A 24,457-nucleotide genomic window follows, 5' to 3' on the forward strand; every position below is an offset into this window, starting at 1 on the left:
TGTTTAACAACAAGCTCTCCAGGGGAAAGATGCCCATAAGACATTTCTAAGTTTATTCTGCTTTATCAACTTTTTCTCCATCATTTTAAGTCTACACAACCAACAAAACAATAAATAAAGCCCTGATTTGTAGATTGCTGATTTATGAGGTGTTAATGCTCATACTGAAAATTTAACAACCAGCTCTTTGGGACCAGCTCAAGCTAGCTCTAGCCTATGCTTGCAGTATATGCACATATTATTCCCTGCAACAGAATCCCAGCTCCTTAAGAACAGGGGCTGTTTCACTTTTGTCTACATTTCCCCATCTCCCTCCAGCCTGGCACATGTAGTACTAGGGCTCAATGAATGCTAGTTGATTTATTAATTGATTGAGGTCCTGTGCTTTCTCTGTGAGATTTCTGTGTGATTAGCACTTTCCTGTCCCCTTGGGTTTCGTTGTTGGGGTGCTTGGAGTTGCTGTGGCTAGTGTTACTCTTTTCTAAATTTATGGCTACACTTTCTTTTAATTTTTGGAGATGATAAAGGGGAGCTAGGCTTAAAGTTGTTACCGAGTTATCTTCCCCAAAGTCCTCATGCCACTTTCAGTGAGAAAGGCTACCCATAAGGGACCATAAAGCATTCATTGGGAAGACACATTAGAGATCAAACAATCCAACCTATTCATTCCACATCTGAGGAAACAGAGGCTTGGCTAGACTAAGTGACTTGCCCAAAGAGCCCACAGTAAAGACAAGATTTACATACACTAATGTTATGCCTTCAAACCCAATGGCCTTTCCATTTCACTCTGCCACCCCATTAGACATGAGTTCCATAAGGGTGATTTGTTGGCCTCAAACTCCATCATCAATTGGATCCCATTAAATATCCCAGAATCAATTTTACTATTTGAAAAAATGGACATTTTTATTATAGCACAAAGGGATTTTTCTGAAAATTAATGACATTATATAATTGTCTACAAAGTCATTTGGCACTCTTAGGAAAAAAGTTGCAAGTGACTTATCATTTGTTATTGCCATAACATGGCAGCAAGTTGGGACTGAGGATCCCAAAGCCCCAAACACATGGTGTTGTTGCATCATTAACTTAAAATGTTGGATTCCATGATAATGGAATATAGGGGTGCTTAGGAAACCCTTAGGAACCATAGATGGCCCTTCTGCAAGAGTGTTTTTACACTATTATTTCTCAATTTGGACATGAAAATTCCCTTGAGAATGAAGATAGGAAAAACTATTTTCATGGCCATGTTCATCAACAAATATCAATTCTTTAAGGGTATGAAAAGAGGTGTAGGATAACTGAGTCAACATGCCATCTGGCCACATGTATCAATAACACCCTCTGCCATGGGTTCTCTCTCCAGTCATTTCAGAGCATTGTCAGAGGTAAATGTATCACACAATTCATCTGGATAAATATCTCTCCCAACAGTTTCCTCAATAATCATATTTTCTGTCCCATCTTTTATACAATACTGATGTGCACCTGTTATGGGGTCCTCTTTACACAATTCTAGAGAGTTCCCCTCTCAGGCTACGACAGTTTAAAAAATTTGTCAGATTCTATTTTTGTTCATAATAATAATAATGGTAATATAAGGGTTTACATTTATAGAATTTAACTGAGACCTTAATCTTGAGAAAAACATAATGCATTTATATAATAATATAATAATATAGGGAAACCAAAACCATATAGAATTGAATTGAAAGGCATTATATATTTTCAGAAATTTCCCTACATTGAACCTTGGCAAGTATGCCTTCAGCCTAACAAACACACTGAATGATAGTCAGAACATGGAAAGGTCTTTGCAGGCTACCATGATGTGTTAGATCTAATAAGAAGACATTTAATCACTATCACTAAAGAAGTCCCAAATTTGGTTCCAAAGTTCAATTTCACATGGTTGTGAAGGGAGAGGCATAGCTAGGTAACAGTCATTGTAAACACCATCTCAGGATTTAAGGGGAAAGCAAACTTGAGTTAACAGGTCTATACTGCAGTCTGAAAATATTAATGAGAGCTCAGGTCCATTAAGAGGAAAATCTCATTGTACTCCAATCTGATCAAACCACATCTAAACTATTTTGTTGAGTTCTCAATAAGACATTTTAGGAAAAACATTAATGAACTGGAGTGTTTCTAAAAGTGGGAAATCAAAAAGGTGAAGAGACTAGATAGCATGCCAAAAAGAGTTAATCGGCGAATGAGCTATATTTAGCCTGGTAAAGAGATTTGATGACACAGATTTGACACCTATCTTGTAATATTTGAAACACTGTCAAATGGAAGAAGCATTAGCTTCGCTCCACTTGGCACCAGAAAGTAAGACAATGAATGTGGTGGACATTGAAATGGGGTAGATTTAGACTTGATATAACAACAGCAACAATGCTAATGGTGGTGACAACAACCATCAACTTCCCTACAGTTTAGAAGAATTAACCAAAAATGTAACGAGCTTCCACAGGGAATAGCAGAGCTAGCTGAGTACTTTTTGGAGAGGTTGAGGAGAAGATGTGGTCCAAACATACATCAGAGAAGATTGACTCTGAGGCCTTGCCAAAATTTGAGATTCTATAATTCTGTGATTTTCTTCTGAAAACCAATCTAGTTAGACACACCTATGAAAAGACTGGTCATCAAGTGTTCAATTATGTTGGCCACATCCCTTAACGCTATCCTCGTCCCACATCACTTCTTTTGACTGCTAACATCTCACAATCTGGTTTCTGACCTCCCTCCCTGCCCCATCTCTACCAGCCACTAAAAGACTATCATTAAACTCTTAACTGCTAGTTCCTCTGGTTTGGCTTCTTTTAGTCCTTATTTGGCTTGAACTATTCTCTGGGATACTCTCTCCTCAACTGGCTTTAGTGATACTGCTCTTTGTGGTCCTCCTCTTTCCAGCTTGACAACACATTTTTGGTCTGATGAGGAAAAGAGGGCAAGGAATAAGCATTTATATAGTGCCTACTATGTGCTAAGTGCTTTACAAATATTATCTCATTGATCTTCACAACAATCCTATGAAGTAGGCACTATTATTAGCCTCATTTTACAGTTGAGGAAACTGACACAAACAGAGGTTAAGCTTATGGTCATATAGCTAGTAGTTATCTGAGATTGGATTTGAACTCGGATCTTCCAGACTCCAGGCCCAGTGCTCTAGCCATCACACCACCTAGCTGCCTGAAACTTTCTTGTATCTACTTATCTGTGTACAGGACAGCTCACCCATTGGTGTGTAAGCCTGTAGAGGAAAGGGACTGTTTTGTTACAGTGTTTGTGGAGTCTATGACTAACAGTGCCTTGCACATATCAGGTAATTAATAAATGTTTTTCCAATTGAATTAAAGTTGTCAAAACCACAAAATTATCCTCAATTCTATGCAATCTCCTTTTTTGTCACAATAAAAATAATGAAGTGGTAGAAAAGGGGAGCAGAATGTTAATAATTTTATATGCTATTAACCAACATTAATTTATCTGTCAGTGATCTCTGTCCAATAATCAACTATAATCAGAAGCTCAACTCCCACATGTACACACATGAACTTCTTCCCAGAATCTATCTTTCTTTCCCCTAAGGGACCTTTCCCTAAAGAGAATATGGAACCACATGTCTTCTCTCTGGAATATGGAGTACAGAAGATGAGGATCATTCATCTCCCAGACTTTCCCTAACTACAGCCTTCATGCAGGCATGGAGCATTTGAGTCATTAATCTCCAGAAATGAGGAAAATCTTATACTGATGGACTTAGAGCTAGGTTTCACAGCTACTAGAGTCATGATCCACAGGCACATTGTCATTCTTTTTATAAATTAATCAAAATCTGTAAAGAAATTGCAGCTATATAAGCAATGACAACTGTTTTGAATGTAAGCAGTATAAAAAGCATTGTGAATATGTACATGGCTGTAAGAGGAGGTGTGCCAGCCAGGTAGAAGAATAAGAAATGGTCCTGCCAAGTCATATGTGTGGTCCCCTGAGTTATTATTTCTGCTTTTCTGCATTAAACTATAAAGTTTTTATGCCCTAATCTACAGTCAGTTTTTGTATTCCTTTCTATCCCCATTCAATTCTCTCTAGATATCTGTCATATCTAGTTTATCTAAGATTCTATTCAACTCCTTGACTTCTTTCTTTTTATTTTTTTGTTAGATTCATCTAGTTCTGAGAGGGGAAGGTTGAAGTCCCCCACTATTATAGTGTTGCCATTTATTTTCACCTGTAACTCATTTACCTTTTCCTTTAAAAATTTGGGTGCATTTGGTCAATATAGATTTAGTATTGATATTACTTCATTACCTATGGTACATTTTAGCATAATGTGATTGCCTTGCTTATCTCTTTTAATTAGATTTATTTTAGCTTTAACTTTACTGAGATTATGATTGCTACCCCTTTTTTCCCATCAGCTGAAACATAACAAATTTTACTCTAGCCCTTTATTTTTACTCTATGTATGTCTCTAATTTTTAAATGTGTTTCTTGTAAACAACATATTTTTGGATTTTAGTTTTTGATCCATTTTGCTATCCATTTCCATTTTATGGGTGAGTTCATCCTATTCAAACTCAAAGTTATAATTTCTAGCCATGTATTTCCCTCCAACGTATTTTTTCCCTCAGTTTATCCTTCTCTCTCTCCCTCCCTCTCTTTTTACCCTATTCTTCCTCAGGCTAATTTACTTCTGAGCACTGTCTCCCTACTCTGCACCTTTCTAAGAGCCCCTCCTTTGTTTTATCCCCTGTTCTTATTTCTTAATCTGCAGACCTTTCTAAGAGTCCCTTTCTTATCCTATCCTCTAACCCTTCTATTTCTGTAAAAAGACTTTTATACCCTTTTAAATGTATGTTATTCTTTCTTTAATCCAGTTCTGATGAGAATAAGGTTCTAGAACTACCCACCCTCCAACCCCTCCTATCCTCCACTGTAACAGTTCTTCCATTCATGCATTTGTGTGAGCTAACTGCTCCATTTTACTTCTCTGTACCCAATTTATGTTTTAGTATCATCCTAACATAATTAACTCAACTTCAAACCTTCTCTTTCAAACAATCCTAGTAATGATAGTATTATTAATAGTTACAGATAATGTTTTTCCCAAATACGGAATAAAGTTTGACCTTTTTTAAATCTCATAATTCATTTTTCATGTTTACCTTCATGTGTTTCTCTTGACTCTTGTAAGTCAAATTTTCTGTTCAGTTCTAGCCTTTTCCTCAAGAATACTTGAAAGTCCTTTAATTCATTAACTATCCACTTTCCTAATTCAGTATTACATACAGCTTTGCTAGGTTCATTATTTCTGACTGCAAACCCAGCTCTTTTGCTCTTTGGAATATCCTGTTCCATGCCCTTTAGTCTTTTAATGTAGAAGTTGCTAAATCCTATGTTATCCTGTCTGTGGCGCCATAATATTTAAATTGTTTATTTTTAATTGCTTGTAATATTTTCTTCTTGACCTGGGAGCTTCAAAACTTAGCTATAACATTCCTGTGAGTTTTCATCTTAGGATCTCTTTCAAGTGGTAATCAGTGGATTTTTTTTTCAATTTCTATTTTATTCTCTAGCTCTAAAATTTTAGGGCAATTTTTCTTAATAATTTCTTGAAGTATAATGTCTAAATTCTTTTTTCCCCCAGGTAATCCCATAATTCTTCCATTGTCTCTCCTCAATCTGTTTTCCAGTTCAATTGTTTTTGTAATGAGATATTTAGCATTCCTATTTTTTTTCATTATTTTGATTTGTTGTATTATTTCTTGGTATCTTATGAAGTCATTAGCTTCCCCTTGCCCAATTCTAATTTTTAAGGACTTACATTTTTCTGTAAGTTTTTAGATCTCTTTTTCCAATTGGCTGACTTTCTTTATATAATTTTCTTCCATTACTCTATTTTTTTCCCCTCATTTTCCCTCAATCTCTCTGATTTGATTTTTAAAGTCCCTTTTAAACTCTTCCAAGATTTCTTTTTGGGGTTGTAATCATTTGACATTTTTCCTTGAAGTAGAAGTAGGTGTTTTGCCTTCATTGTCTTCTTTTGAGTTTGAACCTAGATCTTCTCCATCCCCACAGCAGCTACCTACAGTAGTGTTGTTTCTCTTTTACTTACTCCCCACCCCCACTCCCATCCCCACCCCCTGGATTTTTTTAAGTGGCTTATTTCTTGGCTGTTAACTTTTGTTAAATTTGGGCTCTGCTCCCAGGGTGTGGGGGATAATGTCTCAGGCTTCAGACTTTCTGTGCTGTGGTTTTCTGAGTTCTATGTGGGGGGAGGGGAGCCTGGGACCTCAGGCATTCGTCTCTGCCCTGAGCCACAACCAGGGCCACCAGCAAGGCTGTCACCACAAAAACTCTTCCTCCCCACAGGCCCTCCCACAGCTACAAGCTTTGTCCACCCCTCTGCCCTAGAACTGAAAGCAGGGACTGCAGGAGTGACCACAGCTGGCTGGCCCCACCCCTCTGCCACGACTCCACACCCCTGGGATCACACTAACCTGCACATGTTCATTCCTCCTGCCTGGGGCCACAACCTGGGAGCACATCCGGTCAGCACAGTTGGCCTGGGCATCTAGCACCAGGGCTCCCCTTTCCCCATCTTCCCATGAACAGCTGCTCAAACCCCACATGGTCCATCCCAAAGTTCTGGAAGCTGAGGTTGAGGCAGCAGCCACCCAGCTGCCCCAGGTCCTGTGTTTGACTCAGTGGCCTCTGCCAGGACCTGGATGCACTTCAATCAGGCCCAGCCACTTCTAGATGTCTTAGGCTGGATGTCTGCTTTACCCTGACTGCCATTCAAAAGTTCACTTTGGGGAATTATTTTAAATTATTGGGGAGAGCCTGGTGATTTCCTGCCTTATTTCTCTATCTTTTCACAATCTGTCTCCAGGCTATGACTTTTTTTTTCTTTTTAGAACAAGTGGTTTATTTCTCTGAGATGTTCTCCTTAGCCTGTGTTCTTAAGTTATTGTAAGCCTTCATATGGGAGAATAGATGAATACAATAGGAGAAATAGGAAAAACAGACATGAGGGAAGGCATCTGTGAGCACACATCTCAGCTGATGCAGTCCCAGATGATGAAGTTGTAAAGTAGTCATGAAAAGTGAAACTAACTGGAATGGCAGCTATATCCCTTTATAGGGTCTGATCCAACCCCTTAAGCAAATCCAAACAGGCAACAGGATAGGCCGGGCAGAAAAGCGACCACACTTTTGAAGGACCTTAGAAGTCTCATTTAGTGACTTAGTGTTACTTAGTGACACAGGGATTTGAGGTCAGGAACCAGCAAGAGAGGAAGAAAGGAATTCCTGGGTGTGGAGGGGGACAGGATTTCTTTCTCCCAGTCTCTCTCCTGATGGCAAATTTTAAGAATCTTTTAAAGGTTAAGCCTCTGTAAAAAATAATGGCTAAGTTTGGTCCAAAGAAAAACACAGGTTGGTCCCTCCTCATCCTTCCTCTCAGAGGTGAGGGCTGTGGCATATCATGTTAGACTCTTTTCAATAAGTTAGTTGGTTTTTCCCTTTGTTTTTATTCTACATTATAAGGGATGTCTCTCTGGAAATAAGAAAATGGAGAAACACATTGAAAGATGCAGCTGATATTAAACATAAGATATCAACCAAAATGATTTTTTTTAAAGAAAGGTCTATCCAGAAATGGCTACAACGTAAGAAACAGAAGACATCAACAAGTCACATTTATAAGTTTAGCTTCTCCTGCCAGTCCTCGTAGTCTTTGTTGTTGTTGTGTCCAACTCTTTGTGATCCCATTTGGGGAATCCTTGCAGCAGACTTTGGCAACAAAGTGAAATTGGGCTCCTTCCTTCATCTTAGTGAGGAAAGAGCTCATTGCTAGTTCAAATTCACAAGAACTCTGTAGACAGGTGGCATGGAACCAAAAGTGAGGGGTGGGGAGAGAGGAGATCTTGACAAATGAAAAGAATGAAGGGAATAAGAGGCAGCCTAGATGGAAAGCTAGAGGACCAAGCAATTTGCAAGAATGAAAGAAAAAAAAACAAAGTAAGAACTTTCCAAAGGACTGCTCCAAAGCGCTTCTGTGCTTTATCATCCCAACGTAGCCTGTCCACGAGGCTTTCTATGCTAACAGCTTTTAGTTCTTCATGTCATAATAATAATAATAATAATAATAATAATAATAATAATAATAATAATAATAGCTGGCATTCATAAAACACTTTAAGGATGGCAAAGTGCTTTAAAATTATGGTCTCATTTATTCCTCACAACAAACCAGGGAGGTAAGTGCTATTATTATTTTCTCCATTTTGCAGATGAGGAAACTAAGATAACTTCTGAGACAGAGGTTTAATGACTTTCCCAGGGTCACAGAGCTAGTAAATGTGCAAAGCTGTATTTGATCTCTGGTCTTGCTGACTCTAGATCCAGCACACTGTCTACAGTGCCACCTCTCTACGTCAAGGAAGGAATGATGTTTTCAATGCACAAACATCTCATTGGATTTGGGGTTCACTCACCTTAACAGAGCTCATTAGTCCATTCTCCAATGTGTGGATATGCCTTTGAGCACCTAAAACATAGTAGGTATTTAATATCCACATAGCAGGTACCTGTTGATTGAGAAGAATGGCCCAGGGAAGAGCAAGGAATTGTGTGTAATTCAGCAGAAAAGAAGAAATAAGGTTCATGAGATTTAATTACCCTTGCAATCATATATCTATTTGGCCCTCCTGCATGCTTGAAAGAAAGGGATTGGAAGGAATGTCCTAACTTCCAAATGAAGCAGCTGAGCAGATGACCATTGCCCACTCTAAATCCTAGATGTGGAATTGGAAATTACTCTAGAAATAACCTAATTTAACCTCCAGCCTCCAATCCCTTCCAACAACATCCCCAGCAAACAGTTTTCTAGCCTTTGCTCAAAGACTTCTAGGAAGGGGGAAGCTCACCACTTCCTGAGTCAGCCCATCTTTCCGGATTGCTCTACTTGTTAGAAAGCCTTTCCTTATATGGAGCTTAAATCAATTTCTTTGCATCTTCTGCCCATCATTATCCAGCCTGCTGGAAAAAGGGATCCCCCTCCTCTAATTTTACCAAGTATGAAGCACTCCACATTCACATCCATTGTAAGGAAAAGGCTCCTGGGACATTTAGGTCCTCATCTAGAATATTGGCACAGATCAGAGGACCATATATTTAGAGTTGAAATGGATCTCAAAAGCCATTGGGAAATGGAGGTAGTAGAAAAACAAAAGAGATCCATAGAAATATAATTTTAAAATGTTTCAAGAAATTAGCCATCCTTCTCATCCCAATCCCAGCCCATAAGAAAATGACTCATCATTCCAGTGATATTTTATTCATTTCATCTGAGCCTAATGATTGGCAAGTTTCTGCTGTCCTTTCAAGTCAATAAACATTTATTAAGTATTTACTATGCACTACACAGGCTGTGTCAGGGATACAGAAAGAGGCAAAAGATAGTACCTGTCTTCAAGGAATTTCCACTCTAATGGGGGAGCCAACATGCAAACAAATAAAAATGAAGCAAGCTATAAACAGGAAGTAATTCAAAGGGGGAAGGCCCTGAAATGAAAAGGGGTTAGGGAAGGCTGTAGAAAGTGAGATTTTAGTTGGGACTTAAAGGAAGCCAGGGAAGTCAGTAGTCAGAGCAGAGGAGGAAGAGCATTCCAGGTTTGGGGGTCAGCCAGAGAGAATGCCTGGATCAGAGAGATGGAGGGTCTTGTTGGTGGAACAGTCAGGAGGCCAGTGTCACTAGATCAAGGCATACATATTGGGGAGCAAATAGTAAGAAGATTGGAAAATCAGAGGTACACAGTCATAAAGGTCTTTGAATTGCAAACAAAGAATTTTTTATTTGATCTTGGAGGTGATAGGGAGCCATTGTGGGGTGGGCAGGAGTGTGACATTATCAGATCTGTGCCTTAGTGACTGAAGGATGGATTGGAGTGAGGAGAGATTTGAGACAGTCAGACCCCACCCCCAGCAGCTATTGTAACAATCCAGGCATGAGGAGATGAGGGCCTACACCAGGGAGGGGGCAGTGTCAGAGGAAAGAAGAGGGCACATTTCCGAGATGCTACAAAGCTGAAATTGACAGCCCTTGGCACCATATTGGATATGAGCATGAGAGACATCGAGGAGTCCAAGATGACTCATAAACTGCAATCCTGAGGAACTAAGAGGGTGGTGTTGCCCTTGACAGTAAGAGAGAAATGGCAGGGTGGGGAGGTAGAGTTTATTGGGGAAGATAACGGATTCTGTTTTGAACATGTTGAGTTTAAGAAGTCTACTAGACATCCAGTTGGAGATGTGGGATGAAGGGTAGGAGGCCTCCCATACACAAAGTCCTAGTTCAGGGAAACAGAGCAACCCTCCCTAGAGTTCACTGTGACATGTTGAGAATGATTCCCATATCCATGATGTTTTAGGTTTCAATGAGGGAAGTAGAAGTATTTTCTTAACTATCTGTGGGCTCAAGTCTGAATCCTTTCTATCTGTTGTGTATATAGACACTTTTCTATGTTTAATAGATTATTAGCTTGAGGGCTTGCAAGGGAAATTGGGCCCCATTTAGAAGCAAAATTAGCCATTTCTTGAAATTCCCAGTGTTTCTTTAGTGGAAGCGTAAGTAAAAGATATTTTATGAGCAGCACCCTCAGAATCATACCTGGGAATTCATGTCAAGAGGAATGCTTCAGCAGCAGGATATTAAACTAATTAAAATGGTTTGAGTCAATTCACCAAACATTTATTAAACCAATTTCTGTGCAGAGCACAGTAACAGGTACTAGAGAACATGCCAAGTTTCAATTAAAAAAAAAACCCCAACAACTTGTGTGCAGCTTGACTCTACAGCAGAATGGACAGGAATTCGGTAGGCAATGGGAGGGGGATTGTGGGTATTTCAGGCATGGGGTACATTTTGAGCAAAGACATAGAGAAAGGAAAGATCTGGGCATAGTAAGGAATCTCATTTGGAAAAGAGCAGAGAGGATCAGAGAGAAAGGAAAGCTGGGAAGGGAAGGCAGTGCCAAATTGAGTGATGGCATTGTGAATAATAGGCAGATGAGTTTCAACTTCACCAGGCCATAGGGCAGCTAGGTGATCCAATGGCTAGAGTGCCAGGCCTGAAGCTGGGAAGACTCCTTCCTGATTTCAAGTCCAGCCTCAGACACTTACTAATTGTGTGACCCTGAGCAAGTCACTTAACCCTGTTTGCCTCAGTTTCCTCATCTGTCAAATGAGCTGGAGAAGGAAATAGCAAACCACTCCAGTATCTTTGCCAAGAAAACCCCAGATGAGGTCACAAAGATTTGGACATGACTGAAAAAAAAAATGACTGAACTGAAGGTCTTGAAGAATTGTGGGCAGAGCTGTTACATAAGCAAGTTTACACGCACAGGAGACACGTTTCAGCCTCAGAAGGACGGCTTGGTTAGGAAAAAGAGTGAAGGAAACATCCCTGCTGATGCATGTTGGTTGGTTGTTTTATAATAATTGTTAGAAAAAATTCTGATGTCCTAACACTCTTTTTTTTCCCAAATAAAATCCTCCTTGCCAACTTGAGTGGCCTCCTAGAGTGCTTTCAGGGGTGTGACTGCCTCTACCACACTCCAGGATCAGTGGGACAAGGCTGCTTCCATTTCTTTGCCATCCTTTTCTAAGCAGGAAGAGTTCTCAGAACTGACCATACCCTTGGAACCACTCAGCCAATATTTCCTGAGGGAAGTCCTGAGGGAGCACAGGCAGGTTCACACCACTCAAGGAAGTGTTCACACACAGTTAATGGAATGTCAGCGAGCAGGGCGATGACTGTTTGCATGCTTTTCTCTTTTCTGGGAAGTTAACCGAATACAAGAGAAATCCTCATGTTCTGTCTCAGAAAATTCACCTGCTCCTTTCAAATGCATTTGCCTTGAAGCACAGGCTCCTTTTGGCTTTCAGGCTGGACCTCACCAGAGATCACTGCGGCCTACTCCCCTCCTCACCATGGAGATGAAGAAACAGGGTAAGACAGCACCAACAGCATGCTGGGAAAGCCGCAAGATAACTGCCCATGGTGGGGGGCAGGGAGCACATGGAGCTGCCCCTGTGGCCCAGGGGGTGGGTGGGGAATAACCATTTATATAGCACCTACAATGTGCCAGGCACTTTTCAATTATTATCTAATTTGATCCCTCACAACAACCCGGGGAGGCAGGTGCTTTTATCATCCCCATTTTACAGATGAGAAAACAGAGGGAAACAGGTGTTAAGTAACTTGTCCAGGGTTACGCAGCTAGGCAGTTTCTGAGGCTGGATCTTTCTGACTCCAGGCCCAGGCTTTATCCACTGTGCAACTAGCTGAGGAAAACTTGGGAATGCTTTAGAAGGTAGGACATGGACTGAGCTTTGAAAGGAACCAGAGACATGGAGGTGAGGAGGGGGGCGTCATCTCAGGCAGGTAGGCCAGACGTTGCAAAGGCATGGAAGTGGGAGGGAGGGTCAGTGAGAGGAATAGTGAGAAGGCCAGTTTACCTGAACCATGCAGCAAGTCAAGGGAAGGGGCGTCTGATAGGGCTGGAAAGGCAGATTGGAGCCCAGTGATGAAGGGTTCTAGAGGCCCCCAAACAAGAGTCTGTGTCTCAGCCTAGGAGAACTAGGCAGCCACTCGAGGTTGTGGAGCACAGAGGGAGACCAATGACTAGCAGCTGTGTGGAGGGGAGAGGGGAGCAGAGACTAGAGGCAGGAAGACCAGTGAGGACGCCATTGGAAGACCAATGCCCAGTCCAGCTGATAAGTGAAGAGGTCCTGAGGGCAGGTCACTGATGCTGGAGACCAGACAAGTCCTTTGACCTCTGGAATTCACAAGGGCTAGAAACATCCATTATCCAGAAATATTGCTCACTGGTGGGCAGCATTGGGGAAGAACATGCAGCAGCCAAAGGCAGCCAGGGACTCAAGACTGGGCAAGCCCATTCTCATTGCCTTAAGGGTGGGGCCTCCACTGCTCCTGGGGAGGGACCTTAGGGCCGTCTAATTCAACCCCTAGGTCTTACAGATGAGGAAACTGAGGTTCAGGGAGGTTATGGTTTGCCCAAGATCAAACAAGTGGGAAGTAACAAAATTTGAACCCAGGCCCTTTATCACTTATGCCACATTGCTCAATCAATAACCACTTGAAAAGCATGTGCTAAGCACCTACTATGTGTTTCCACCTGCTGTGCTGGTCCAGGCCAAAATGCAATTAGAGAGCAGCTCAGGAAAGGCATCCTGTGCCCTCCCCAGAGATAGGATTTAGGAAGGAGGTCCATTGCCCAGACTCCCTGTGTGGGAGTTCTCACTCTGCCAAAAACAGCTCACCTCAGAAATTCTTGTGGTCTTAACTAGACTTTCAACTTTCAAAAGGTAGAGAAATAAACAAGGGGGACTGCTTTTCAGGGTCAGGGGCTAATTCCTGCTGATGAAGGGTTGCTGAAGTAGCAATGCCAGGAACCCTGGGGGGCAAGTGCCCAGTAAATCTCAAAACTGGTGATGGAGAAAGCACAGAAAGCCTGGCACAGCGTGTTTGGGAGGGAGGGTTTGCCATCGTGTAGAGAAGGAAGAGAGGACTGTCAGGCCAGGAAGGAGGAAAAGCTGTGAAAAATGAAATTCCAAAGAAATCAAATCACCATCTTGGAGCTGGCAATGACCTTGAAGGTCTTCTAGTTTCTAAGGGAGCGGGAACCAGATTGTTTCTCCAAGGTCTGGGGGGTGAGAGGCAGACTGTGGAGTGGGTATGACTCAGCTGTGGAATATGGAAGCCCCTAGGGTCCTTGGCTGCAAGAGGAGGAGGAAGCAGTGAGTCAGTCTGAGTCTATTGACATCTGGAGGATTGCATCTGCCCTAGGAAGCACAGTTTGGGGTGGCAGTGATGGGCTGACAAGGGTCCGAAGAGGACAACCAGGATGGGAAAGGGCCTTGATGCCACCTCAAGTGAGGAGCCTGGAGAAGAGAAGGGCCGAGGTCTGTCTCTCAAGGGTTTTCCTAGGAAAGACAGAGGAGTTTTATCCGTTTGGCCCCAGTGGGCAGAACCTGGAGCTCCAAAAGGCAGAAGTTTCAAAGAAGCAACTTGGGCTGGAGGTCAGGAAAACTACAAACCAATAAACAAGCTTCTTAGTAATTCAAGTTGTCCAGAGAGGGCCTGGTTGGCTTTGGAAGGCTGGAAAGCAGAGGCTGAATGGAGGCTCTTTGAATGTTCTTTGCTGAGCACAAGCTGGACCAGGGCCTCACAGGTTCCTACCAGCTTGATCATTCTGTGACCTTGGGAATCCTTCCTCAGGCCTGGGTTCAAAACCTGCCTCTGACACTTACTAGCTTTAGGACCCTGGGCAACTCTGGGCCTGTTTCCTCTTGTTGACAATTAACCTGGAGTTTCTCCTTCTGGAAAACCATTTGGAATCATGCAAATAATTTGACGCCCTTTGCACAGTGGCTATAGCTGCTGCCAATGTGAAGAACCCAAGGGATGCCTGGGGCCATTGGTGGTGCTGTGGCTAATCGAATCCCCTGCCAAGCTCTGCATGTCTCCCTTTTCTACTTGGTAGGCAGGTGGAATAGGGGTAGACAGTGGAGAAACAGAGAAAGAGAGGAAGGAGAAAACAGACAAATCTGACCAAGGTGGCCCGGATCTCCCTCCCTTTTGTGATAGCTGGCTTCCATAGAATACAACATTCTTTTTCACCCAACTCTAGATAATATCTTTGCTGTGACATAACTAGAGGGCTTTTTAAAAGTCTCAAATAAATAGAATTGAAAATAGAGCATTTTAAGAGACGTACATTCCATCTTTTAAAGGGAAAAAAATCCCAGATAAGTGACTTTTTGGGAAAGCACAGTATGTGTTGCAAATACCTTCAGGGGATTGCATTTAATCCAGTGAAAAGTAGGTCAGCCCTTCCAAGATCAATTCCTAATCAAATGCCTGCTCTGTCCTCTGGTAATATTTATTTCTGACTCTTTCATTAAGGCTGTCCTGGGTTTCTTGCACAAACAGCTGAGTCCCCCCCCACCAATGCCAAGCCCTGTAGCACATTGGAGAGGTTAGGGTGAAAGGGAAGACGAAAGCCTTTCTTGGTAATGGGGGCCTGGTGACCTGTAGCCCTGGTACTCAGATATTCAATTTTACTAACCGCATCTGGAAAATTTGGGTAACATAATCTGTAAAATTACAAGGAAAAATGCATTTCTTTGATCAGCTCCCTTTTGGGGGGGGCTCTCCTGAGATTCCCCTAAAGTTTGAATCCAGGGATGAGACAAAGCTGCATGAAGCTTGTCAGATGAGGCTGGGCCCTTCTATGCGCTTTGTCAGGCCTGGGGACTCACACAGCTGACTTGTTAGAAATAACTGGACTAGGTCTATTATCCCCATTTTACAGATGAGAAAACTATGGCAAATATAGGTTAACTGATCAGTAAAGGATACTAATTATAACACACAGAATTGATCCTGCTGCCTTCAGGCTGGGCATGCATGAAACAGTCACCTATGAGCCCCAGAATAGCGGGGATTCACTTGAGCTGCCTCAATCATCAACACCACCCACGGTGTTCTGCACCCATGGTCAACATGGCCAGAGGGAATGGAACAACCAAGGGCTGCTCTGAATGGCAGAATTTCAGAGGTCAAAGGGACCTTAGTGACTAGTTAGGTGGAGCTCTACCTGAATGGAAAGCCCATCTGCAACAAGCAGGTCCTCCAGCTTCTGCTAAAAGACTCCCAGGCCTGGGGAGTCCCATTCCCTGAAGCAGCCCACTCCACTTTTGGCAACTCTAGTGCCCCATACGCTGAGCCTAGGTCTTTTTCTCTGTGACTTCTCACAACTTCTCCATTCATTCCATCTCTATGCATCAACCCCTCCCTACAGTTATTAATCAGACAATCAGCTGGGACTTGGATTGCTTCCTGGTCCTTTCCTCTTTACAGGACAGTGCACGTGGTGGTAGAGGAGACAGCAAGGAGGGAGGGAGATCATGGTACTAAAACTGAAAGGACAAACAAAGTATCCATAACACTCCAAGCAAACAAGCTAGACAGATGGCAGCAACATCTGGAAGAGCTGGAGGAGCGGTTTTTTTTTATTATTTTATTTTACTTTATTCTCTGTGTATATAATTCACATTTACATGATGTTATATAGTTTATAAAATGTGTTTCTCATCACAACCTTGTGAGGTGGTATTATTATTATACCCATATGACAGATGAGAAAACTGAGACTCAGAAAGGCTGAGTAACTTGCCCAACTTTATCTATAGTAGGTTAGGGACAGAGCTCGGACAAGCACTCAACTCTCTTGACTCCAAATCTAGTATTGTGTCCACTAGGCCAGTGGTTCTCAAATGTTTTAGTCTTAGGACTACTTTGTATTTTAAAATTATTGAGAATACTATCCCTCCCTCAAAGAACATTTGTCTATGTGGTGGTATCTTTCAATATTTACCATATTAGAATAAAAAATCTTAGCTTTATTTTGAAAAGAGTTTGGACCTCACAGACTTCCCCCTGGAGGACCCCCCCCCCCAGACATCCCTGACCCACACTTATACAGCCCTGGCACTAGACCATTGATCACAATCACTCTAACCCTAACCCTAACCTAGACCATAGAGCAAGGAAGACCTGCTAGTTAAAGGAAGATATGTCTTCTTTGGGAACATTTCTTGCAACTTTCCCTCCACCTAAAGACTTGGTTGCAGGAAGAAAGAACGATTTTCATTGTGCTTATTTTTAAACCTGAGGCTGACTCACTGGAAAATCCCACCATTAACAAACTTCCCACTTTGGCAATATTATATTCAAATTTACAACACTGCCTCTTCCCTCAAAATTCTCGAGCCAAAAAAGAACAATATGAAAAATGAATTTTTGCAACTACAAGGAAAGAATTCTAAGCATAGCAATGAATTAATGAGGAGGACTATTTGTTTTCTCTTAGGCTAGATTTACTCTCATAGTTTTTGCAGAATGTTTAGCGGGTTTCTATTATTATAAACAACGATCTGCCTTAAGATGACTTTAAGCAATGCACCTAAATTATATGAACATGCTCTTAATTAATGGTACTTGATATAGAACCATTAGCTAATGCTGATAGGATATTATAATTTAGGAAAGTAGCACCAATCCAAAGAATTACAGTTTAGCTTCATTATTGGTATTATTAATATGTATAAGGGAAATGTTTACAAGTTGCCACATTATCAGCATCTGCTGATCTATTAAGAAACATCATTGCATTTGGAGACATGTTTTCAGTTCTCCATACATAAATATTTCCCTCTCAGCCTAATCATGGAATTAATTCATAAATACTTTAAAATTAGATGTTACCCATAAAATCTCAACTGATACTGTACCATCTTAATTTAGCTTTTGTGGGGCAATTACAGGAACCAAAATTATGTATCTCTGATATAAAAGAATTGATGCTTCAAAATTATCCCAAACCAGCTTATCCCTAACACATAAAGAAAAAAGAAGAGATTGTAGGGAGAAAAGTCTGTGCATAAACAACTTTGAATTTTCTTGAATTTTGCTATCTGAATGTATGTACCTCATTAGAGGAAGCAATGTTCCCCAAAAAGTGTCTGGGAATTGAAGTCATATTTGCAGGGAAAACTACAGCATATCCCAGCATCTCAGAGCTGGAATCAAGGCTGACCCAGACCTGATCAAGAATCCCCCAGCCAACATCCCTGGGGAGCAGGCAGCCAGTCTTTAGTGGAATTTTTGAAAGCCAAGAGAATGCTTTCAGGTGAACCACACATTCACCATTTTGTGCTCAGGCACTGATTTTTTGAACCCAACAAGAGTACTTACTAAATTAATTTTGATTAGATTTGACCCAAAGAGTCCATTGAGCTCATTCTACAACTGTAGAGGTCATCTATTCCAAGTTGTTTCTGAACAGGAGTCAAGGTGACAAGAGGCCTCAGCAGTGTCCATCTGTCTAAATGGCCTCTCACAACAGGGAAGCCACCCTCACTCCTCACCCCCTAAAGGAGCACATTTCACCCTGGGAATGGAATGATTGTTCAGGCATTTTTCCTTCCATAGAACTAAAGCCTACCTGTCTACTACTTCCAACCTCTTGTTCCTGATTTTTCACCCCGGGGGGGGGGCGGCAGCGTTAAACAAAGCAAACCTAACTCTTCTCTCTGGTGACATCTCTTTTAGGTCATCAAACATGGCTGGTGCGCAAATCCTGAAGCTTCTATTCTCCACAATCCCTTCCCTAGAGCCTCACATGCCAGGGATGTTTTTAAGTCCTTTCAATATCTGCATCATCCTTGTCTGGAATGTTTCCATTTATCAGAGTCTTCCTTGACATGTGACATGTGACACTGAGAGAATCACAGAATCTGAGGACAGAAGCCTTCAAAGGCCAGCTGAGCAAAGTTGCCTGAGAAACCATAACCCAACCTTGTACTGAAGATGTGGGGGTGATCTGCTGGAGAAGAAGGAGGGGATGGCAGAGGCCTAGGCCTTGATGAGGAAGCAGCTAGGTAGTTCAGTGGACAGAGCTCTGAACCTGGAATCAGGAAGACCTGAGTGTAAATTCAACTTCAGATACTTACTAGCTGTGGGACCCTGGGCAAGTCACTTAACCTCTGCCTTAATCCACTGGAGAAGGAAAGAGCAAACCACTCCAGTACCTTTGCCAAGAAAACCCCATTGACAGCACTTGCATGCTATAGTCCATGGGGTCACAAGAAGAGTTGGATAGGACTGAAGGCCTGAAGAGATAGGCTTCTTCTTCATCAGACGCTAGAGGAAAGGAGAGAATGGATGATAATGTCAAGGGGTTTGGGGAGGTAGAGAAGGGGAGAAGAGTGAGCTTTCTGGAAGAATAGCCTCTCTTGTCTCAATAATGATGAGGTCTGGTCCTCAACTGAGAGGACACATGGGAGGCTTAAGGGAGAAGAAGGTCTGGAAGATCTCACTGTACCCTCCATTAGGGGAAGTAACAAGTACATAGTAAGTCAATGTAAAGCTGAGGGGGAGAGCTAACACACTGGATGTCAGAATCAGTCAACCAACAAGCATTCATGAAGCATCCATGTGTCAGGCAAGTTTCATAAAGACTATGACAGGCTGGGAGGGGGGGAGCTGCAGCCTCAAGGCAGCCTTTGGACTGAGTCCAAGTTTTACAGAACAAATCCTTTTACTAAGGGAACTAGTTCTGTGAACTTTGGGTTCAGTCAACAGGCCATACTTGAGGACCGAGGGGGGCATATATGGCCCACCCCGGGATAGAGCATTTGCCAGTTCTAATAAGATGAGTTTCAACAGTCTACATTGCAGAGCTGGTGTCTGAGGGCCTGAATGCCTGAGAACCAGCAGCAGGAACTGGAGATGGGGCCAAGGAAGAAGTCTCTCTGGATCCCAAAGTCTCTAAGTTTGACACCAACTCCAGTAGAATGTGGGTCTCTTCTACACAGACTCATAAGAACCTTCAAGTAAGTGACAGTAAACATGGGAAATGTGAAATACACTGCTATACTGGACAGTGGATCCCAGATGACCATTGTGGTCCAGGTTTTCACTAAGAGACACTTTAAAAAAAAATTCCAGCAGCAGCTATGAAAGGGTCAATTCTTTGGACAAGGCAGCCAGGACTAACCATCCCTGGCCTACATGAGATGGTAAGGAGGTCACTAGCATTGATGGGTAAGAGGATCCTATTGACCCAGAGAATACGGGTTCTGACATCTCCACATTGTCTGCAACTGGCTCTACTTATTCAAGATGTAAGATGCAATCAAAATAATTTTTTTTAAAAAATTTTAAAAAAAGATGTAAGATGAATACTATAAATGGCTAGCTGGGAATCCATACCAGAATGTTTGGCTCTCCCTCATTTGCTCAGAAACATAAAAGAAAATAAAGCAAGAGGTGGCAGAAAATGCCTTTCACTAACTACAGGATAGGGCCAAAGACACTTATCTCCAGTGACTGCCCAGTGACTGAGAATGGAAGATTGGCATGACCAGAAATTCGGCCCTAGCATGCCTTCAGATGGGTTCACTGGCAGGTCCAATGATACCTGCCCTGATCCAGTCTGTCATCAGGAAGCCAGTCAGCAGTGTAACATGGTTGGGGCAGGGGGAGGTTGGCAAGAGAAGAAGGAAGTGGGGATCGTACTCATAGCTTAGCCCAGGGCCAAAGCCAGCATCATAACTGCTAGGCTGGCTGAGTTCCCATGGCTCACACTGCCGGACTAGATTGAAGACTCCACTCCCTCCTATTTATTGGAAGCTGCAAGGCCTGAGAGATGGGGTGGGGAGTTGGGAGCAGGGAAGCCTTAAGGCCCTTTCCCCCCCATCAGATGGTCTCACTGACTGTGAAGGAGTCAGCTTCCTTGTCAGACATGACTGCAACAAAAACTCTGGCCATAGCTGACTCTGCCCCTTTTACTCATGTCAATAATGCCAACTACACATTCAATGGAAAAAGGCTCTTCTCTGCCACACGGTAGGCCAACAGAGAGCCAATTGTGTTCCAAGTCTCCAGTCTCTAGAAACAGCTTCCTAATATCTTCTGTGTAGATGACACCATCTTGGCAAGCTGATGTCTTCACATGTGCCAGAGCCCCCAACCTTGCACTCACACTTATTAAGCACCTACTATGTGCCAGGTACCACGCTTAATACTTTGGATCAGTGGAAAGGCAAATACAGAACCTGCTGTCAAGGAGCTCACCATCTAAAGGGGAAACCAACTTGCAAACATCTCCGTTGCTGTTGGTCAGTTGTGTCTGACTCTTCATGAGGACGTTTGGGGTTTTCTTGGCAGACACTAGGCTGGTTTGCCATTTCCTTCTCCAGTGGATTAAGGCAAACAGAGGTTAAGTCATGCAATCCAGTCAAGACGGTATTTCCTATTTTACTGGGCAGTATCTGATCACTACTAGCATTTTTCCACTGGTCCAACCCATCAGGTCTGGGCCCTCTGCTAATGGTGGCTGGCTTGACTCTCCAACTGTTGAATCCTGACTCTTTTGGCTTGACAGCCAAAGCTTCTGCTGTTAGCCATTGATACTGCAGTGGCCTCAACCACCACTTCCAGGCCAGCGGCCTTCCAGGAATCCATAAGGTCACTTCCAGGTCTTCTGACTCAACAGCCAGTTTGGACACTCTTTGCCACTTGCCACTGAGGACCCTTGAGTGGCTGCAAGTTGGGTTCATCTAAGGTTCCATGTGGTCAACAAGAACCAGCTGTACATGGTCTATGCACCCCACCAGGCAGGACCCACCTGAAGACAACTCATGGCTCTGCTCCACTCACATGAGGATACCTTCTTAATGTACAACACTACCATGCCTTTCCTTCCTCGTTTTACATATCTGGTTTATTTTGAATAAGGCACAGACATCCAGAGTCATATCCTGGTTTCTGGTTTCATTCGGCTAAGTCTCAGTGAAACCTGAGGTTCATTTTGGCTCCTTGCAGAAAGGCCCCCAATTCCTCTTGCTTGTTACCTAAATTCTGGACATTTCTACACAGACTTTTGAGGCCATGGGTTTTACCACTGGCTTCTTTCTCAGATTTTGTTCCCTGTGACCTTGTATTTCAATTGCTGTTCTTCTAAGGCAACTAGATGGTGCAGTGGAGAGACTGCTGGGATTAGAGTCAAGAAAACCTGAGTTCAAATCCTGTCAGATATTTACTAATTGTGTGACCTTGGATATGTCATATAACATCATTTGCCCCAGTTTTCTCGACTATAAAATAGGGATAATAACAATAGCTACCTCGCCGAGTTGTAGTGAGTCTCAAATGAGATAATTTTGTAAAGCTTAGCACAGTGCCTGGCATACCATTGGCATTGGATATTTAAAATAATATTAGCATTTAATATTAAGAATGCTCATTTCCTCCCTTCTTCCTTTGTTTTAGCCATTCTCTAGGGTATCTAGTCCAGGTGATATACACAAAAAATTCTCTTCCTCCCTGTCCCTTTAAGTTTGAAGGACTTTTGGTTAGATTTGTAAGATACACAGTCACTACTACATTCTTAGCAAGCTTTGTTATATGTTCTCCATCTCTGGCCAGGCACCTGCCAATCCTGAATTTTAAGCTGTGGTCCAGAACCCTAAATCTCATCCTCAAGTACTACCTTCTTTGTCAATTATTTATTTTCCACTGTAGGTTTTCTCTTCTGCCTCCCTTGGTTTCAATGAATAAACCACCAGGAAAACACATCCTGTGCCTTTTTGTCTTCAGTTTCTTGCACAATACTTTTTACATGTTGGTAATTCTTGTTAGGTTCCCCCAGCACAATCATTTGTGGCCACATGAATCATCAGAAGGGACTAATATTTGTCTATTTTGATAAGCCCTTGGAATTTCTTTCACACCCTGGGAGAGTGGGAGCTGGTGGGTAAAATCTGCCAAAACATACTATTGGTCAAAAAAGCATGTGTCCAAGGGCAGGGCATTTCTTATAATTCAGTCAGTCATCAGTTTGAGCATTTGGAAGCATTTATATAAATACTGCATGTACTTGAACGATATTGTGATATCTTCCTTACTCTAAATAGGTCTATTTTGTGTCAGGTGTCATCACAGAAATTTCAGCCATGTGGATCCTGCCTCCACTGACAGAGATCTGAAGCCCTTAATAGGTAAAGGAATTATTATTAACAATAATTATTAAAATAGCTAACATTTATGTTTTAAGTTTTGCTAAGTGTCTTTATGTACATTATACCTCTCTCTTTTTTTTTTTCAGGTTAAGAAATGGCTTCCTGGGCAGAGAATCACAAAACACCAAGACTGTTCTTCCTCTAACCTTTTTTTTTTTTTAAATTAATTTTATTTTGTTCAATCAGCAAAAGAAATATGCCTTCTCTGGACTCCAGAAATACCTGGAAAGACTTATGTGAAGCAATATTGAGTGAAGTGAGCAGAACCAGAAGAACATTGTACACAGTAGCAGCAACATTGTGTGATGACCAGCTTTGATAGACTTACCTCTTCTCAGCAATGCATGATCTAAGACAGTTCCAAAAGACCCATGATGGAAAATGCTATCCACATCCAGAGAAAGAACTATGGAGTCTGAATGCAGATCAAAGCATACTCTTTTCTCTTTTGTTGTTGTTTTTTTTTTCTCTCTCACTTTTTTTTTCCTTTTGTTCTGATTCTTCTGTAACATGACCAATGTAGAACGTATAGCATAGAAAATGAAAAATTTAAATTTAAAAATGCCTTCTCTCTTCCCCTACTCTCCTCAAGAAAGAAAAAAAAACAAAGACACTTGTTGGAATTATGTATAACCAATTAAAATAATTTCTCTCATGATCATCTCCAAAAAAATATATATCTCAATCTACACTCTGAGTTCCTTACCTTTCTATCATGAGTTGGGTAGCATGTTTCATTATGAGTCCTCTGGAATCATGGCTGGGCATTGCATAGATCAGAGTAGCTAAGTTTTTCACAGTTAATCATCCTTACAATATTGCTGTTACTACGTGCAATGTTCTCCCGGTTCTGTTCACTGCACTTTGCATCAGTTCATACAAATCTTCCCAGGTCTTTCTCACACAAGCCCCTTTACCATTTCTTACAACACAATAATATTATATCCAATGTGCATGACGTAAGAGTGAAAATGTGCTTCTCAAGTCCCTTTTTCTGCAGGAAGGTGATCATCCTATTAATGGAATATACAGAGCAGTGGCTTAGTTTTGGCAAAACTTTTAAAAACCATTGCACATTTAATGCAAGGCAGCACAAATCCCTACTGAACTTTACACTTAGTGGGATTTATAGCCTTGTTTTTTTTTTTTTCTGAACTACTTGTGGGTATTTACCTGTCACCTCCTTGTACCTCATTAAGACCTTTAGAACCTATGATTCTCTTAGTTACATGACTGTTTCAGCCAGCTTTCTTTCCTTAGTCTCAACAATGCCACCACTACATCTCTCAGGCTCCTCCCTCACAAGAATGTCTGAGCAATTCACCAGTTTAAGCCACTCACCAATACATTCTACTATTTAGCTTTTCCATTCTACCTCTCTTGCATTACAACCTTTCCTTGCCAACTACCTTCTCCTTTCTCTTCTCCTTAAGTCTGGCCCATCTTTGAGACTTCTTCCTTTAGATTCTTCTCCTAATCCTCCTTAACTCTGTTCCTCCATGTTCATTCAACCTGCTCTCAGTCAAGGACCTGGGAGAGTGGGAGCTGGTGGGTAAAATCTGCCAAAACATACTATTGGTCAAAAAAACATGTGTTCAAGGGCAGGGCATTTCTCATAATTCAGTCACTCATCAGTTTGAGCATTTGGCAGCATTTATATAAATACTGCATGTACTTGGACGATATTGTGATATCTTCCTTACTCTAAATAGGTCTATTTTGTGTCAGGTGTCATCACAAGTACCAGTAGCCTTTTGCTACCTCA

At 41.9% G+C, this 24,457-nt stretch overlaps 1 long non-coding RNA gene across 1 annotated transcript; it reads left to right on the forward strand.

Moving 5' to 3' along the window:
• The first annotated feature begins 11,820 nt into the window (after positions 1 to 11,820).
• On the forward strand, positions 11,821 to 23,350 carry LOC110201248 (uncharacterized). Its single transcript, XR_013484054.1, has 3 exons — positions 11,821 to 12,031; positions 18,221 to 22,671; positions 22,779 to 23,350. It is a non-coding gene; the product is annotated as an uncharacterized LOC110201248 (long non-coding RNA).
• The last annotated feature ends 1,107 nt before the right edge of the window (positions 23,351 to 24,457 follow it).

The sequence above is a fragment of the Phascolarctos cinereus genome, unplaced genomic scaffold (assembly GCF_003287225.1).
Source record: "Phascolarctos cinereus isolate Bilbo 61053 unplaced genomic scaffold, phaCin_HiC Scaffold_9;HRSCAF=440, whole genome shotgun sequence".
In the NCBI taxonomy this organism is placed as follows: domain Eukaryota; kingdom Metazoa; phylum Chordata; class Mammalia; order Diprotodontia; family Phascolarctidae; genus Phascolarctos; species Phascolarctos cinereus.